This window comes from Myiozetetes cayanensis, unplaced genomic scaffold (genome assembly GCF_022539395.1).
Source record: "Myiozetetes cayanensis isolate MyiCay16 unplaced genomic scaffold, myiCay2020 scf21, whole genome shotgun sequence".
Lineage (NCBI taxonomy): Eukaryota > Metazoa > Chordata > Aves > Passeriformes > Tyrannidae > Myiozetetes > Myiozetetes cayanensis.
Genome location: NW_026087423.1, coordinates 4,590,905 through 4,603,946, shown reverse-complemented (window position 1 = coordinate 4,603,946; position 13,042 = coordinate 4,590,905). Strand labels below are relative to the sequence as shown.

The window sequence follows — 13,042 nt, the reverse complement described above, 5'->3', positions numbered from 1 at the left end:
CGTGCCCTGATCAGAGCCGTGGGAGGAAGGTGACACAGATGCCACTTTCTCTCTGTAAGAACAGTGGAGGTATTCTATGTCCAGGATTTATTAGCTTGGAAAACCTTATGGTTTCCAGCTTGCACTTTTGGAGTAATCATGTAATTTCTCTGTTGTTCAGAGGAGGATCATCTTCATGATAGAGGAAACAGCAGAATAAAAAAGCTTTTGTCAAGCTGTTCCAAAAATCACCAATCACTCCTTAGTGAGACCCCTTTGTGTGGGGTGAACTGAGAAGGCACCTTATGAAAGCCATCAGTGCAGAAGGGATTATCATTTCTCTCAAGTCTTCAGATTAAGCTGAACCTGAAATTATACCATCTGTAACATCCCTGTTCAGAATAGTTTTCAACTAAATCTCTGATTAATCACTCCCAGTTACCTTCCATTGAAGCCAGATGCTGGTAGCTCTGGAGCACAAAAACCCAAAACATGGGACAGAACTCTTGCACCAAAAATACTCCTGCACAAATGTTAAAATCAGATTATTTATGAATCCTTCTGCCTCTGGTGCAGAGTTGAAAACTAATTTATATTACCTATCTTTAAGCTAATAATAATTTTTTAACATGGGATTAAAAAATGAAGGGGAAAAAAGCAAGATTCTTTTAAAGTTTTTGTGGATGGGCAAAGACTGCAGGTACCAAACAATAAACAGTGGAAAAATATTTGCAATCTTCCATGTGCGTGACCTACAAGTTCAATGTATAATCATTTGGGTGGGCTGAAACTTTCTCTCATAACTCACCTTCTCTCTGCTGGGAAGCCTCACCTCACCTGACACTGTCCTGCTGTGCCACCGATGCCCTTTCAGCAGGAACTGTTACCAATCTGTGTCAACTGCAAAAAGGGCCAGAATGGTGATACTGCAGATTAGGGCTGAATTCAGTGCACTGCAGCCCCGAAAATAATCATTTGATGAGGGAGATCCTTTTATCAATCAATATGGGGAAAGCCAGATTTTCTTCTTCTATATTTCTTAGCTGTACAGTGCCTGATTTCTCCTGAAATGTCTTTGATACCTTCTTAAATGCCACTTAACATACCAATTCTTTTGGTTTCCTTATTGTAAGGGTTTGATACCATGATATAAACTTGGCAGTGTTTCTGTTCAGGGAGGCACTCGAACAAGTGGCAGATTGCTGAGGGAAATACATCTTGAACCAGTACCCTGGATGGATAAATGCAGGATTACCACCACATGGAAGTTAGAATAAGTGGCACATGACACTGGATGTTTAGCACGAGCTGGATTAAAACATTCTCAAAGGAGTTTCTTAAGGATAGGGTGAATTTTCCTGCAAAACTGTTGTACAGAACTCTCTAATTAGAGGCTTTTACAGTGAGTTGTTATTGTCTTTCTCAATCTGTTTTAGAAAACTAAATTAATTCCTTTTTGCTATGAGCACTGTTTTTTCTAAAAATCAACCAAGACTGCTACAGGATCTAGAGCAGGAAAAACTCCCAAAGCATTATTTTCTAACATTATTTTACACTGTTTGTTATGAATAGATGGGCATCAGAACAGATTAAATTCAACCCATTTCACTTCATCAGTGAAGAAGGAAACTGATGTTCTGTGTTAGGCCTGTTCTGCATTTCCTCACAGGCTTTTTTAAGTGCACTTAAATCATTTTGATGGAGTTCAGTTACTGTGGGATAGTGTCTGTCATCCAATAAACAGCATAAAACAAAGGAAAATTGAAAATGGCCAAATACTTTGAAATTCCACTTTGATTTAAAGATCAAACTTTTTCAGGGGTTTGTGTCTTTTTTTTTTTCCTTTCCACATTTCAGTATGCATGTAGTGGAATAACAGCCACCACCATCCCCCTTCCAATATTCTTTCAGTAGAAAATAGAAGATGATGTTTTAAAAGCTATTTGTGCTTGTAGGACTTTTCTGCATACAAGAAAGCTGTTCAGAAAGACAGCAAGCTGTAATCTATAAGGAAAATATTCCATGGAAAAGGATTTGAGAAGAATATTGGAAGTGGAAAAGAGGGGACTGAGGAAATAATATTTAGATCACCAAAAGTAAAGACTCTGCACATCAGTGATCCCTTGTGAGGCTGTGAATTGACAGGCTGGTTTCGATGTACCTTTCTGGGAAGCTGTTTCTCTGCTTTCAAAGTGGAGCAATCTTGCATTTAGGTTATCTGTTCTCTTTGTAAATGTGTTTATAGCTGATGGCTCCAGTGTTTCCTGTGGAATTACATGACAGTCCAAATTCTCCTCCAATTTATCTTACACTGCTCCAGCTTAAACCACTGCCCTGCAAATCTGCACCCCCCTCTACTGTGCAAGAGCTCCCCCACCTATATCGTGCCTATACATTGAGCAGTACAACAAAATGATTACAGTCAAACTGATCCCTAAATGGGGAAGTCAGCTTTAGGAATCAGAAAGCAAGATATCATCCAGGACGTGTTTACCAATGAAGGAAACAATTAACAATGTGCAGTATTAATAAAGAAAATTCATACTAATAAAAATCAGCAATTTCCTCACAGCAAATAGTGAATGCAAAGAGCACAGAAATACAGAAGTATTAATCAGGAAAGCAAAGTACAAAGAATTAAAATTTGCAGGCTGGTTTTGCTCATATTAAAATCAGTGGTAATAATATTTTCATTCACTTTCATTACCTTGAAAAATATTGTCAATAAAATGGCATCAGCATCTACAATACAATCTGCTGGAATTCTGTACAATTTCCTAGTATTTCTCTAGCAGACCAAAGATTTCAACTATTCATCCCCATATATGATGATATAAATATCATGATTTTTATCATCAATTTTATATTTTGCAGGACTGTTTACTAAACCAGTGCACATGACCAAGCCACACCCAGACAGTTTTGCCAGGCAGGCCTCTTTCCCCTCAGTCATCTTTTTGCCCATGGGGACATCCTGCTCCTGGGCCTTTAAAATTTCCTTCTTGAGGAATTCCCAGCCTTTCTGGATTCCTTTGTCCCCCAGGACTGAGTCTCCAGGGACTCTGTCAACCAGGCTCCTAACCAGGAGAAGTGCAAGGTGTCAGTTCTGCTGACCTCCCTCCTCACTTCTGGAGACCTGAAAACTCCATCACGTTGTGGTTGCTGTGCAGCCTCCAACCACCACAACACCCACCAGTCCTTCTCTGCTCCCAGACCTGTTCACAGGCTCAGCACTGCCCTCCCTGCTTGGCTCCTTCACCAGATCTTCCACACTCTCCAGGAACCTCCCAGACTGTTCCTCCTCCACTGTGTTGTATTTCCAGCACATATCTGGTGAGTTGAAGGACTAGGAATTGTGAGACTTCTCCCTGGTGCTGGTAGAATATTTCACCTCCCTCTTCATCCTGGTTGGTCTACAACAGACTCCCACCATGATATCCACCTTGCTGGCCTTCCCTCTCATTCTCACTCACAAACACTTTTCCTGGCACTCAGTGCATCCAACCACGTATCCCCAATCTGTTTCATCCTTGAAAAAATATAGCAGAAATTGGCTGAAACTCTCATTTCTGTCCCCAGACCCCTATTACTCCAGTATGTGAAGTGATTGCATTTAGAGAAGACATTATTCATATCTTACTATCCTGGCTTTTACAGGAGACAGTCAAAAGCAGTGGGTAACATTAGGACTTACCCTCTGGGAACAGAGCCCTGAGCAGCTCCTAAAACTGAGCCTTCAGTCAAATGTAGGTATGGAGGTGGTGTCTTAACCTGTAACTACAGCAGTGCAGCTTTCCTACTTTCCATTCTCAAATGCACAGATAACAAATGTTACAGTAAGGTTTAGTTATATAGGATGACTTCAGCTGCTCTAGCAATTGATACATCAAAATGAAGTCTGACTCATCTACCTTTTTATTTTCCTCTGCTACTGGATCCTACTGGTTGCCTTACCCAGATCTGGAACTCACTGGATTCCAGCAGAAAGTCAACCATTCTGCAATATTGGCTAATTTTCTGACAGGTTTGTGAGCTATATCTGTTTAGCAACGGGTCCAAGGAGCAGTGGGGCTGGCATGAGTGATGAGGCAGAGGTAGCAGAGGGAGCAGGAGTTGCCTGAAGAGTTGAACCAGCAGAATAGAGAGAATAAGACATCTGCTTTTCCCTAAATAGTGATTTTACAGATAATCTCAGCAGGATTATATAATTTGATACACAATATATGCATTTCACAATATATGCAGATAATTCTGCTTCCATATTCTATGCTGCCTCAAAGAAAATGAGAAAACACATACAGAATCACTTTATCAAGATGGGAAATCTTAAAATGGAAGGATTTATCAGAACCATGTTATTTAATTTATAAAATAACACAGTTATAATTTGGACTTATATCTCTAGATAAATAAATATTAAATTGAGTGTATCACAAACATGGCATCTTTTGGTTTAACTTCTATTTATCACAACTATGGTCATTTCCATCTGTTGGGTTTTCCCTGTCCTAAGCCTGGTCATCTGTGGCTGACATGGCTGGCTGACTAAACCTCAGCTTCCAGAAAAGCTGATCCAACTGGTTCAGCCTCCTTCCTAGAAAATATAAAATTTAAAAAGCCCTATTTCAAGTTGGTATTTATCTTACCTCGCTTCTAGCCATTTGTTCTTATTTTGCCTTTCTCCATTAGATTGTGTATTTGTTCAACTATTGAGCACTTTTTGCTCCTTCAGGTATTTATACACTAAGCAGGTACTCCACAATCTTTTTAGCTCTACAAAACTAATTAACCTTTGGAAACCTCTTTAAATGCTGTAAGTCTCAGTCTGGATTTCTGGACGGCAGTGACAGGCAGATGCTCTGCAGAACTGCCTCCAGGACATTTCAGGCACAGCCACAGCGCAGTTAGTCTTGTCAACCTTTCCTTTCGGCTTTTTTCACAGATCTTTAACCTCCTTTATTGACCTCTCACATTTTCGATTCAATTGGATTGCTTGCCTTTCTCCCTGTGTGGGTTGTTGGGGGTTATTTATTTATTTCTAATTGCTGCTTTCATTTATCTCTGAAGAACAGCACAGGCACTGTGCAGGCTGCTCTTAGAACCATCCCCTCTGTATCCCTGCCAGGAGAATCCAGGCTGTTGGAACACACCTACCACTAAAAGGCATTATGAAAACAAGTGTACTCTGACAAGCCCAATCCTACTCAGCATCATCAGGACACTGCTGCATAAACACTTACAGCAGTGGAATTCCAGCTGATTTGGGCAAATATGAATGGAAATAAACTCACATTGCTATTTCAGAGTTGCAGGGAGAAAGCTCTGAGTGCTGGGAGCACTGGGAGTTTGGCAGGGCAGGCTGAAGCTCCTTGTCCACTGCTCTGACACCCCCACGCCGTGTTTCCAGGGAAACAGCACAAGGAGAGAACATCAGGTGGTCAGAGTGGAGGGGCCAGGCTTTCCTGAGGGAAGTGTAACACACGGGTGACATCCCATCACGATGCTCCAGGAAATCAATTTAGTCACAAGCTTTCTCCTTGTAACCAATGCCCTGAAGGATTCTTGCGTCTAATTCTATGCAAAACTCTGTTAAACTATCCTCAGTCATTTATTTCTACTGATGATAAATACTTTGGGGTTGGCTCCAATTTGTAAAGTAAAATATGATCAAATCAGTAAATAATGAGAAAAAGTACACAGAGAATGTGTGGACTGTATACTGAAAGCAAGTTGTTTCAATCAGTTCAATAATGGAAAGAAAGGACAGTATCAAGCTTAAATATGTAAAAAATAAGTGACAGGAGTTAGAGAGCTGAATTAATTGGAGTAGAGGAGTTATTCATTGTCTGCTAATTTTGAAGTATAATCAGGGGACACTGTCATTGGTTGACAAGTTAAAAGTTTAACTGAGCGTATTAATAGCTTTAAAAAAAAAAATGCATTTTGATACTCAAAAATCTTTCCAAAATGCAGGGTTACGTATTCAGTCTTGGCAGCACACAATAAAAAAAAAAAAAAGCCTGAAAGCAGTAAAACCACAGCAACAAATGCTAATTACTACATCTCTGCAAGTGTATAGGACCTGATTAATACCTGTGCCTTGCACAGTCCAAGACTAGCTCCAAGGACAACAGTGATATATAGGATAAGCTTATCCAAGGATTTAGTCTTTCAGCATGAGAAAAAGGGAAATTTCCTGTTAAAGCAGAGTACAGAAAAATAAATACCAGTAAAAATACTACTGAGAATATCAGTAGTAGGTCAGACTGAACAGCACCTTTTCAATATCATTTAGAAGTATGCTCAGCAGTGTAAGTTGCTGACCATCTACTGCTCGTCCTGCTGTCTCCTTACACTGAAAGAATTGCCCATCAGATCCTCCTCCTGCCACCTTTAATCAGCTGTTTGTTCAGGACAAGGCTCCCTTCCCAGCTGTGGTGGGAAGAAGCCACAGTAGCCCAGTTGCTCTCAGAAAGAGTCTTTGTCAAAAAAAACTTTTTCCAAAGTGTCAAAATGGTTTCAGCTACTGGATTCATCTCCCTTCATACTCCCTCATTCTTTAAAAAAACAAATAACAACAACAAAACACCAAACCAACGACCAACAGGCGCAATTTATCAACTTTCCAAGGCATGACTGGCCTTTCTAAGACCCTTATTTGTTCCTGGTGTGTATTTCTTCATGTGTCTGCATATTCTGTCCTAGCTTACCAGGCTCTGCAGTTCTTTGACCTGTGGACTACACTAACAACCAAAGACATTCTTGAAAACTGTTTCAAACAAAATTGCAAGTAACATGATGTTAACAGTAATGCCTTCAACACAATTAAGTACTTGCTGTTCACCTTGCAAAGCTTTTCCAAAGCAGGTATTTAGAGTTTTCAGATTTCACACAGGACTCTTTGCCAGCTGTAGCATTTGATTGTTTTGGTTTCTCTTTGTTACTAATCCTGTCAAACCACATAGGGCTTTTGGTATTTAAGATCACTTCCAGTTTTCTTGTTTGATGCCACACAACTTTCTTGGCTAAAGCTTGTCAAATGTTCTATGAGTTCTTCTGTTCCCAGTGTTTAAACTAGATGGTTTTAGCGAGTGAATGTTATAGGAGAGACTTGGTCACTGGCCAGCAAGAACAAGTGCTGTGGTATTTCAGGAGTAAAATTTCAGCTCAGCCTTTTGTTTTCTTGCTCTCTGAGCAGTGAGGTAACAACTCCACGGAGAAACAGTGACCAGAAAAATTCTCATCAGCCTCCATTTCAGGATGCAGCATCTGCATCACAGGTGGAAGAGGTATTTCAGGTGTCTGCTCTTCTCAGCTAGGGAGCCTTTTAAATTCACACATTAGCAATAATTAATAAAAATTAACAATAAGACATGTGAACACATTTCCATTTTCTAGATTATCAAACAAAGCCAGTTGTCTCCTGAGTGAATGAGTGACTGTTCTGGACACACCAGAAGGGATGTTCTGGAACACATACTGATGAAATGTTCTAACACCATGAAAGGGAGTTGGATTGCCAACCAACAATACAGAAAGCTCAGGTGTCTGTCAAATTACACTCGTATTACAACAGGTAAAAAAAAAATTATAGTAGATTATGTTTATCTAAAATACGGACTTGTAATAATGGAAGAAAGTTCCGAAAAATCCACCACCCCCAAAACTGCTCTGAAGCTGTTTAAACAGCAAGGATCCTCCTTTGTTCCAGCATTTCTGCTTGTTTTGAAGGCTAATTGGTCTCCACTACTCTCTCCAGGGCTGGCGTACCGCAGAGAGTTGTTACAGCTTACATGGTTCCAAAAATAGCCCAAAGTGGCTGTTTTTCCAGACCAGGGTGGAATTTTCTTCTTCTTGTTTTTCATATTGACATGTTCCTATTCACTGTGATTTTTAAGCAGATAACAGACTACTTATATGAGAGGTGATATCAATACTTCTCTACCCACTGCATGGGCTCAAGGTTTCTAAACACAACCCACCTCGGTGTTTTCGGGGCAGTCCCACCTCTCCCAGTGCAGGAGTTCTGAATACAGCCAGTCACAGAGACCAAAAGCTGAGAGTTACATCATCTTCCAGGCATTTGTCACAGGGGGACTTGAGCCATTCCCTGGTTACTGAAATACACTGGGAAGTTCGGTCCCCTAAATCAGACAAGTCTGACAACCAACACTGGATACCAAAGCAGCCAAATACCTCTCAGTAGGTCCACTGCAGGAATACAGTGTTACTTTCATGCCAGTTTTTCCAAAACAGGTAGAAGTCTTTATGTTGTTGTCTCCCTGAATTTCTTCCCATTAATCTCTTTTAATTAAGCCCACTGCTCTGCAAAAATACTTATTTATCTTTAGGTTTCAAGACCCCTTTCTCTTAGGAATTAGTCTATTGACATTCATAGACAGGCCTCACAGAACACTTTGCAGGCTTTTACAACCTCATGCTGGCATCTTCATCCAATCATACAGTGACATTAGATGAGTCTATTTTTTATATTCCACAGTGTGACACATATTTGTGACTTTTTCTTTTAATTGGAGGAAATAATTTAGTAAAATACAGCCAGAATTATTAGTACATAAAGTTACTGTTAGTGTCTGAAGCTACATGGAATATGAAGTTCGGGGTATGGTAATAACTCCAAAATGTGGAAAATTGCTGTCCTACATGTTCTACGTGAGGATCTCCATATAAGAAGGACACAATTAGAGTGAATAATGTAACCAAAAATAAGTCTTCAAACTTGAAAGACTATCTAGTGAAAAGAACTGCAGATTGGGAGTTGATCGATCATTTCCTGTTATGTTCTATTTGTTATTTTCCTGCTGGTTACATATTTCAGAAGATCCATGCCTGGATACAAGTCTTCAGGCTGGAATTGTGATAGATCACTATATCAAGTTAAACTTTGGTAAGGGGCTATGTATCTATTCCTTTCTCAAGTGAAAAAAGAGGCAAGGTTAGAATTCCATTTGCAGTGCTGAGAGATTACATGCAGGAATGCTGAAGTCAGCCAGGCTCTGCTCCCACACAAACCTCCCTATGGAAAACCTGGAAATGGGAAGGCTTCCTAGGAAACTGAGAGCACCTGAACAGTTCAGTTCAATCTTTTCCTCAGATTCCCAAGAGACTGATTGTGTCAGAAAGACGTTTGCTGACATGGTTGTTACCACTGCCAAGCACAGCTGCTAAAAGGGCTCTGGACACACGTGGCACAATTTCCCCTCTGTCCTCACTGCTGTTCTTAGTGTTGCAGAAAAAAAGCTGCCTGCCAGAAAGGAGGTTTAATACTCTGTGTTACTCAAAAAGCTGAAGTATCAGCAATGGTAAATAAGCTTCTTAAGTATTTGGCTTCAGGGAAGAAAAAAAAAAAAAGGAAATAAAAAATGTTAACAATGTTGTTTACTGGATAAAAAATTTCCTGTGAGAAACAGGATTTCTGTTCAAAATGCATATAGTTAGCATATCAGAAGGCTTCTCAATTATCACTGGATAATTGAGAGGCTCCTTTATGACCCCAGCAATCAATGTTGCAAGAGGCCAACTGCAGGTTGAACTGTTTGTTGCTGCATTTTGTCTTTTTTCATCTGCACCTCCTTTTTAACAAGATACTGTACTAAAAAAGTAACCTCAAAAAGCTTAGAATGTCATTTTTCCATTCATTTGAAATGGCTGTAAGAAAGGGAATAAAAATTATTAATTACCTGCAAGTAGCTTTCCTTTAACATCCATAGTTCTAAAATTATAAACTCGCATAACTTTTGGACCTTGACAACCTTTACTTGGTATCTTCTGCACAATGTGGATCTATTGCAGCTCCTGACCTCATGAATTCTCAAGCACATATTCATGTTAAACCCATTTCATTATTTACTTTATTATTGTATCTTTGAGGAGTGTTTCTAATACTCTCAAGCCCTGTTGCAGCTGCAGACTGCAGATGAGAATTGAAAGCCACCCACAAGAATGTACAGCAGGCCTGAACCACAGAACTGAGTGCACAGGGCAGGAGGGGAGGCTGCAAACAAACTGCAAGGATCCTTTTCAGGGTGAGAGGCAGGAGCACTAACATTAGAGAACACGGATGATTTAACATTCTCTAGCACACATTAATTTAAGAAGAAATTGAAATAAAGATGAGACGCTTCAATATTAATGGGTAACTCCTTCTAAGTGCAGGATGCAACATGTAAGAAGGCTAAAACATGATCACTTGATAATTTGACATTATGAAAGGCCAGAGATGACATCTTAATCTATAATAAAAGATAGAATGGGTCAATCAGCTGCAAAGGACCATGAAAACTACAACAAGTAATTTATTTGATAGAATGGAGAAGAAATCAGCATGGGGATATAAAACTTAAGGCAACCTCCTCAGAGTGCTGGTCTGGAATAATAATCCTACAATAAATCCACAGCATTCCAAAGGTACTTTGCAAACCAATTTTGCCACTGTGTCAAAAGCAGAAGCAGCAGCTGTTACCCAGCTGAGTCATGCTACCCAGGTGTGGTGCATGGAAAGATCCAGCTATATTTAATGTGCTGTGTAGGAAAAAAACTCCAAAGGCACTGTGGAAATGAAACCAGACCCAGACCACATTTGCAGATAACCCCAGATAAGCAAAATATTGTTACAGAGCGACAGAAGAAAGCTCACAAGGTGGAGGGAAAAAAAATACAGTTTTCCCTATCTTACTCTTTAGTAAGCAGTTAAATATCACATGTTAAACAGACAAGGCACAGTACTGGTTTGTCCAAGCCTACAAACTGCCAGGTCAGGTGATTTGGGGCCTGCAAGGGATATTTACCAGAATAAAGTGTAGCAGGAGCAAGACAAAAGCCTCAGAAAAATTCTGCCTTCCCTTTCTGCCATTTGTTTTCAGGACTATAAAGTTTAACTTGTCACTTAAAATTACACTCAAAGGAAAAGTTGTCCAGGCAACTGATAGTTTGGGCATTATTTTTGTTCTCCCTTATGCACATCAGTGTCACCACAGTGATGTCACTCTGAGCAGACCTCCTGAGTCAGCCACGATCAGAACCACCACATGCACAACTGAGCTTTGCCCTCATTTTTTACCATATTTGTCAATCATTATTTTAATGCATCTTCAGTAAAGACCCAGCTCGTGCGTAGCATTTACCCACTGCTGTCAGCGGGATCACCGAGGGGATCGTGTTCCTGCAGATCATTTCTCAGCTTTCACAGTTTAGAGACCAGCCAGATTCTTCCACGCTCTCCCAAGCAGTGAGTTATGCTTGGCAGAGGACTGGTTTTTATTTAACAGTTCTCCTCACCATAGATACTCCACCAGGAAGCATTTTCGACTCTGCAACACTATCATTTGTAGGGCTTTCCTCAGGAGTGGCAGTCTCAGTGTTGCAGTTCTGGTGGTGTACCAGTGTGGGTACCAATGTTGGTCCTGTATGGAGCTGCATCCACAAGGATTTCTCAGAGTATATTGATTTTTTTTTTCCCCCTCTGACCTAGTTCTTTTTGATTTGTAAATCTGAAGAGCAAGGCACAAAATATCTACAGAATTGCAAGAAACCAACTAACTCCTAGTCAGGGTCTAGATATAAAAAAGACATGCTTTGCCTAGTGTAACTCTAAATGAAGAGAGAGAATTAGGGGCAGTGCTTCTCTCATGTCAAGAGGAGGTTACTAAACAAAAATCAGATATGCAGATCTGTTACAATAAGAGGGCACTAATGTCAAGACAAGAATCTCCAGATGATGAAGTGTAAATCCACGTGTAGGACAGTGGAATGGTTCACCAGAGTAGCACAGAGAAGAAAATGGAGGTGCAGTTTATAAGCTGTGAAATCACAACAGAAGATAAGAAGAGGGAAATATTATATATATGAGAAACTGTACCAACAAAAAAGGGCCAGTTCAAACAGTGCCAACAAAGATTTTTGGAAATATCATTGCAAAAATCATTTAAGAAAGAATTCCATACTCACAGAATGGCCACATGGAGACCATGAGGGAGGTACAAAAGAAAGATCTAAACAAACTCAAAGCTGCTAAAATAAGTTAACAATTTCTTTTTCTTAAAATAAGTTTCCCTGGCCTGATATATTTCTCAAGACCTTCTATGACTGCTTCTCAAACTCATCACTTGGCTCCTTTCTAATAAGAAAAATCTCTGTAAAAGATTTAGTACTCATAATGCATATTTCATTTACAGTAAAATGCAAGTATTTCTGAAAAGTGTTATCAGGCTTAGGTTTGGTTCAAGAACAGCAGTTAAGGCTGATCAGGAACCCTCTTCCAGAGAGAACTGCCCAAACCAGATCATCAGACCTGGCTGAGAGGTGCCCTTCTGTAATCTTACTGAGATCCCATTAGAAAAAAAAAATAGAAATATGAAAATGTCTTGGAACAATTTCCTCTTCAACACCACTTACACAACACACCTGCTGTGACAGAACAAGGATTCTGGAGTTCTGGAATACTCCAAGAGCTGATATTGGTGGAGAAGTTTCCTACATGTTTGCAGCTGAAGGTGTGGAAAGGAGCAGAAGAAAAGTAGCATCATTTTAAGGTTAACTTCCCAATTTTACAGTTATGTTTTAGTTCTTCCTGAAAGGCAGCTGTTTTCAAACATAAATACACACACCATGGCTTCTCTCAAACAGCACATTTTACGAGGCTGTCAAAAAAAATAAGTTCAAGCGAAACCCTACGAAGTTTAACTCAGGCAACCTCAAAGTGACAGCAAACACACATTTGCATATGCATAGATATTTATATGTGTTCCACAGCTACTGTACTTGCCTGCTGTGAAAATCAGAAGGGAACAGCAGTAAAGGGTATTAAACAGGAATAGCTGTTCTTTAGACAGGGCAAATTTGCCATATAACCAAAAAACAGGCAAAGACCATTTTAACTTTATAACAGTTTCATTCTAATTAAAACCCACATTTTATTACTTTTTAAAATTTTAAATTTTAAATCCCAAATTCTGATTGAAAATCCTGGAACAGAAGGGGGAAAAAACTCTTAGTTACTATTATTTGAGCTCCAAAACTTCCCGGGACCCTCAAACATGGTGTC

General features: G+C 39.7%; 2 protein-coding genes across 2 annotated transcripts in view; one reads left to right on the top strand and one right to left on the bottom strand.

Moving 5' to 3' along the window:
* Positions 1 to 13,042, top strand: part of RSPH14 (radial spoke head 14 homolog) — a 73,302-nt gene that overhangs the window by 24,300 nt on the left and 35,960 nt on the right. The gene's annotated exons all lie outside the window — the stretch shown is intronic.
* Positions 1 to 13,042, bottom strand: part of GNAZ (G protein subunit alpha z) — a 52,059-nt gene that overhangs the window by 17,686 nt on the left and 21,331 nt on the right. The gene's annotated exons all lie outside the window — the stretch shown is intronic.